General features: G+C 40.4%; 1 protein-coding gene across 1 annotated transcript in view; it reads right to left on the bottom strand.

Moving 5' to 3' along the window:
- Positions 1–5937: 5937 nt before the first annotated feature.
- LOC141271358 (class I histocompatibility antigen, F10 alpha chain-like) overlaps positions 5938–6498 on the bottom strand; it is a 61774-nt gene continuing 61213 nt past the window's right edge. The window contains exon 7 of the mRNA XM_073681466.1: positions 5938–6136. The gene's annotated coding sequence lies outside the window, so the exon portion shown is untranslated. The remainder of the gene's footprint in view (positions 6137–6498) is intronic.

Below are 6498 nucleotides of genomic sequence, written 5' to 3'. Positions count from 1 at the left end.
TCCATAATGTATGTTGAGTTTCTCAAACAGCACTTCCTGCCATGGTTCAAGAAGAAGAACCGTGCATTCCGCAGCAAGATCATTTTCATGCATGATAATGCCCCGTCTCATGCTGCACATAACACATCTGCATCTCTGGCTGCTATGGGCATAAAAGGGGACAAACTTATGGTGTGGCCCCCATGCTCCCCTGACCTCAACCCCATTGAGAACATCTGGAGCATCATCAAAAGGAGTGTCTATGATGGCGGGAGGCAGTTCACATCTAAGCAACAGCTCTGGGAGGGTATTCTGTCCTCATGCAAAACAATTAAAGCAGAAACCATCCAAAACCTGACAAATTCAATGGACGAGAGAGTTCAGAAGCTCCTTTCGAACAAGCGGTCCTATGTGCAAATGTAACATCACCTAGAATAAAGTTTTGAGTTGAAAACTGTTTGATTTCAGTTTGTAATAACCTGCTAATGCTTATAATTTCAAAAATGACCATTTTTTGTTCTTTATTAAAATGAAAAGGTTGAAAACTCTGCTGTGCATAATAATTTGGAACATGCATTTTGAGTGCAGTTTGAGTTTTTTATTTTTAAAAAAATATACTGTTATCATAGGCAGTTTGTACAAAAACCTTTCAATTGTACTCTAATAGTTATTTGACTAGAAAATTACAATGACTGCAATTCATATAGGTAATTTGGGAAAATCTGAGAAAATATTATTTGCGTAATAATTTGGAACACAGTGTAGTGTTGTACTGAGTAGCTGTGGTGTGAAGGGCTGGGGGCACAGTTGGACGGAGACTATCACAGGTACGATTGCTATCCATGAAAAACAGTGACAACACTCGTACGTGAAAAACTGACGTCTGAATGAGCTCTTACTGACAGAAATAGAAGCAGAGGGGTCCTAGGTTTTGCTCATCAATTCCACCTGTCTGTTCCTAATATAGATAGGAGGATAAGACATTATGATCCGGCTTCGGCCGAGCGTCGGCATTTGATAAAATACAAATGATGTAATCAGAGGCAGCGCTGAGCCACTGACTGTGATGGTCAGACGCAGTACACACACGTTTATGTCTGACCCTCTTCATTCGTTTAGTTATAAAAGTATAGTTAAAAAACAACATAGACTATACTGCTAAAAACCCATATACCCGGCAGAAATGATAGTTTGGCCTTCAGCATTATTGGTGTGATTGATTCAGTCTGCAGAGCGCGACCTTTGAATACTTTTTTGTGTATTTTTCTAAATGTCTTCACTTGTCTGATGCTGCGATTGTAATGTAGAGAATCTCTTATTCTAGATTCGTACCACGGTTTTACATGTATCCAAGTTCCTTACAGACAAGGATCTGCACTTCATATAAACTATAGGATGTGTCCGATGACTGTTTGTTATGTTTTACAATGGTGCTGGATATATTTTTCTCTTGACTTAGCAATGTTTGGTCTGAAAGTGGTTGTCTGAGACATTTATTGGATGTGACACTGACTCTAAGGGGTCCTGCAACACCACCGTAGTTTCGGTCCGAGTACTGTCCGTTTAAAAAAAATGGATCACACTCAGACCAAAGTTAATCACTGGGTCCGTGCAGATTAATGATTTCTTTCACTGAGAGAATCTGAAAAAATTGTAGCACACACGATATTACTCCATAAATCAGATGAGACCCATTCAAGTCTATGGTTGCAAAAAAAAATTGTCTGTCACAGTACAGCATCAGATTTTTACGGATAAATCTGTAACATAGGAAACTATAAATGTTCCTGTAAATGATTAATAGCTGCTGTAAATAAATGGATGACAAGTGAGAAAAAATAGTTCTACTTTTCTGGATTAAACTCTGAATGATTTTTTATACACTTGTGTGAACCTGCCGTTACATGCAGAATATTAACAGTGTGTAATAGTGTTGGAAACCTTGAAATTGTTCCAGAAAATGAAGTATTTCTCCCAGAAAATTATTGTAATTACACATGTTTGTTATATACATGTTTATTTCCTTTGTGTGAATTGGAACAACACAAAAAAAACAACATAGAAATAATTCACACAAAACCCCAAAAATGAGCTAATCCTGATCTTCCTGGTCTTTACTTTGGTCATACAATGCATTGATCAGACTGTGGTTATATACAGGATACGGATTATTCTTACACATTTATTATGGAGTCGTTCATTTTATCATCCAGTGCAGATCTGAGGGCAATTATCTGCTTTAGGCCACGGCCCCACTATCAGTATTCGGTCAGTATTTTTTCTCAGGAGTGGAAGCCAAAACCAGGAGTGGGTGATAAATGCAGAATTGGTGACTTGTTTCTATTATACCTTTTCTCTGATTGTTCCTCACCTGGGTTTGGCTCCCACTCCTGAGAAAAAATACTGACCGACTACTGATAGTGGGGCCGTGGCCTTATACATCATATTTTATCACTGCTGATAATGTCCACAATCTAATATCATAGAAATCACATACATTGTGTGTGGACGATGCTGATCATCTATGGATCTACTTCATCCATAGCTCAGTGATTCCCGACCTTATTTCTGCATGGGAAACCCTGAGAAATGTCTCTTCTCCTCGGACCCCTGATACCGTCGCTGTCAGGGGGTCCTGGTGTCGGGTGGGTCTGGCATCCTATAATTCTTCTCCAATGTTAATAGTTTAGGTCAGATATATTTATTGCTTGGAGAAGCCTCTGCACTGGCTCTATGGAGTCTCCATATTGTAACGTGACCGGTCTTGTTGTGTTCTGGGAAATCCCTGATCAAGGCAAAAAGAACGCGGGATGTGAAATACTACAAAAACGTGACGCTCACATCCCAATAATCACATACCCGTCACTACTGGAGGATGGGATATTGTCTCCACAAGTCATGGGAATACAGCTGGTGTCTACTACTCTACCTATCAGCTGCAGCCACGTGCCTGTCTCCCAGAAGAGAAAAATACAAGAGTGTTAAAGAATCTAAAATCTGTGACATTTAAAGGGGTTGTCCAGTGCTGGATAACCTATTAATTTCAAGTGTGCCCCACATAAGATTAAGAAATTACCTCCCGTACCAACTCCTATCTTGCGTAGTCAGAGGTGTGATTGCTTGTTGTCATAACGTCACATGGCTCCTGCAGCCGATCAGCGACTAGTGATTGGCTGCAGCAGTCACTTGCCATTACAATGCCACATGGCCGCTGAGAAACAGTCACTGACATCACAGGAAGTAAGTATACTTTTTATTTATGTTGTGCACAATCACAGTTATAAGGAGTTGTCATTACTGGACGTCCCCTGTAAGTGGTTATAGGGATGTATTGCAGGGTATTATGAGTGATCGCGGGGATTTAAGTTCATATCCCCAGAAAAAAGGTTACAAAATGTAAAACAAAAACTCACATTTTCCCATTTATTTATTATAGAAAACAAAATAATTAAAAAGAAACACATGTACCTCAAATTGGATTTAAAGGTTTTCTTCATATATTAAATAAAAACTAATTTTAAATCGCCCTCCACTCATTTCCAAACAGATAATAAATATTTAAAAAAGAAATAATAATATGCATACTTGGTAATGTTACATGTGTAAAAGTTAAAACTTTCATTATAAAATCAATTCCCCCATACGTTAAACTCTGTAAAAGCAAAAATATAAACTTAGAATTCCTGCTTGTTTGCTCACTACAACTTCCCCCAAAAATGTTCTGCAGTAAGTAATTAGAATATGACAGTAATGGAGGCATAAAATGACAATTTTTTAAACCCAATAAAATCTGGGAAAAAAACATCATTATCGCCACAATCACACAGACCTGCAGAACAAGTTACAGCTCATCTTTATCCCACAGTAAGTGAAGTAAAAATGAAATCCAAAACTGCAAGTCCCTTAAAAGTCCTCATACGACCCGACTGACGGAAAAATAATGTTATGTAAAAAGTAAAGCGACTCTGCCGGAAGGTTTTATATTCATCGAGATAAACTCCCAGTACGTTTCTTATCCCCAGTAGAATGAATTGCACGTTTCTAATATTCCGGAGTTTGCAGCTTTTTGTAACTATAATAAAATGGGAAAAATTGTATTAAATTCCACACTAAAAGTAACAGAAAAAGACGACTGACATCAGTGTAAATGTCCTTTATTTATAGATTAGATCAGTGATCAGTAAATACTGTAAGATCCATTTATATCAGCTCCACACAATAGCGGCTCTTACACTTTATTTGCTCATACAGTGATCATTATTCCGATTATTTATACAAAAAAAAAAGTCCCGATGCAGAAAATCGGGGAATTATGTTTCCTTCTGATTTCTGTTATTCTGGATAATATTTCGTGGTGTTATATAATCTCTCAGGGCTGATTACCTCACATTCAGTCAGGAGCCCGGTCATTAGTATAAAATTATCATATTATGATCCACAAAATGTTTCTTACTAAATCATTGTTACAATCGCTCTATCCACTTCTGGCAAAATGATCAGGTCTTTCAAAGGGAACCTGTCAGGATGATTTTACTACAGAAACTAGTGGTGCAGCTGTATAGATCCTAGTACAACAATAAAGATGGCGCCAGTCTGGTAGTGATCCGATGTGCCAGCACTGAGATCCAGCTCTGAGGAAACATGAAGACTAGTCTGGACGATCATTGGGTTCATGTCGGTGCAGTCACAGCGCACGTCCGAGCTAATCTGCACGAGGCGTCAGCACTGGATTTCTCGGTGTTTGTACATCGGATCACTACAATACAGGTGTCCTTAATATTGTTGCTCTAGTGATATACAGACGTACCGCTAGTTTATGTTTTAAATTCGTCCCTATACATTCTCCTATACTCTGTAAGGTGGCTAATGGTTGCATAGTTCTTATTGGACTATGTGGGAGGTATGTGTCACAGAGATGTCTGTCCTATGTGATGTAACCCGGAGTGTTTGTCTTGTGCACGTAAACACTAAGAGGCTGTTTGGTGCACCTGGGACCGGGTTATAGGTAGCTTGGAGAGTTGGGCGGGTCCAGCTACTCACATACCTCACCTCTAGGTGTGGTTAACAGACAATAAAATGGAGGCCATTGTTTGGCACATGGTCTGTGTGTTTGGAGGGAAAAGGCCTCCTGTGTGTTGTGGTCTCCAGACTGAGCCAGTGTACTGGATGCTTACCAGCCTGTGTGACCACAGGACTGGCTAACCAGAGACTTTGCTTAAAGGACTGTTTTATTTGTTTTTGCCTGCACTAAAGGCTGTTAGTTTGCATTTTGCTTTTGACCAGTTTATAAAGCAAATAAACTGTTATGGACATTTAAATGAAAACGCTTCCTGTTTGCCTCCCGACGCATCCAAGTGAGTAAAAACCCTACAACTCCTATGGAGAAATATCACCAAAATCAGAACAAAACTGAAGCTACAATAAAATGAAACCCAAATCCTTACAGAAAATGTTATAACCGAATGTAAAAAGCATGAAATAAAGCGACATAATGTTATATCCACCGATCCCGTCCTCAATATAATGCGCCATTAATGAGAATACTTGTGTAAGATACAGAAATATGTAAAGACTTCCCGCAAAAGCTTCCTGTAATCTCCCAGGAAATGTGACCGGGAATCAATAGTACAGGAGACGTCTCATCAATGTCAGGTATTTTACATCATTTATCGGATCCTCTTACAGCCGATCTGTCAGATTAATAATCCGCCTGTCAGTCACCGATGTGAGAGGTGGGAGAGGAGGAAACATGAGCGTATTCCCCCCGCGCTCCCAGTAGCCGAACACAAGAAGTGTTCTCACCCCAAACCTGTCGGCCATTACATAAAGTGGCATATTAAGCCGACACGCACTGTAATATGTCATTTATTAAAGGGGATGTTCCAAATTCTCAGCAGAGAAGCCGCCCTGGGGATCAGCGGCTGATACAGGAGATCGACCACTATTACAGGAACCAGCCGGAGGCCTCACAATTCTTCTGCTTTGTGTTTGATTTTACCGATCGGTCTTTTTATTTCGGGATTACACTAAATAATAATGAGATTATTGTATACGGCCAGTTCCTGTACAATTACACACAATGAAGTAATGACAGATAAAAGGTGACATTCTTCATAGTCCACAAGGATGGAGGCAGAAGACGTCTCTCGTCCGGGTTCTGTAATGACAAAAAGTACAAACCGTTCCCATTAGAGGTGATTACACCGCTCTAATAATGTCCTAAATGCCCCATCACCTTCTATAACGGGAAAGTACCAGTAATATATGCAGTGGCGTAACATCCATTGTCGCAGCGACCACCACTGCGACCGGGCCCGTGAGGGGCCCACCGACGCCAGCCACTACTTCAGCTGGATGTGCCTCCGTGACACGCTGTCGGCCAATCCGAGGCCAGCAGGTGACATCAGCGTGCATGTGACTGGGGGTGCATGGCAGTGACGTCATGTGCTCCCGTCGCTTGGATGCTGAAGTCAGCTGCCGGCTTCAGAAGAGGACGCGGGGGAATGGAGTGAAGATAAG

Source organism: Phyllobates terribilis, unplaced genomic scaffold, assembly GCF_046119375.1.
Source record: "Phyllobates terribilis strain yellow unplaced genomic scaffold, ASM4611937v1 Scaffold_1__5_contigs__length_1240528914, whole genome shotgun sequence".
Lineage (NCBI taxonomy): Eukaryota > Metazoa > Chordata > Amphibia > Anura > Dendrobatidae > Phyllobates > Phyllobates terribilis.
This window is presented reverse-complemented; position numbering and strand designations above follow the sequence as displayed.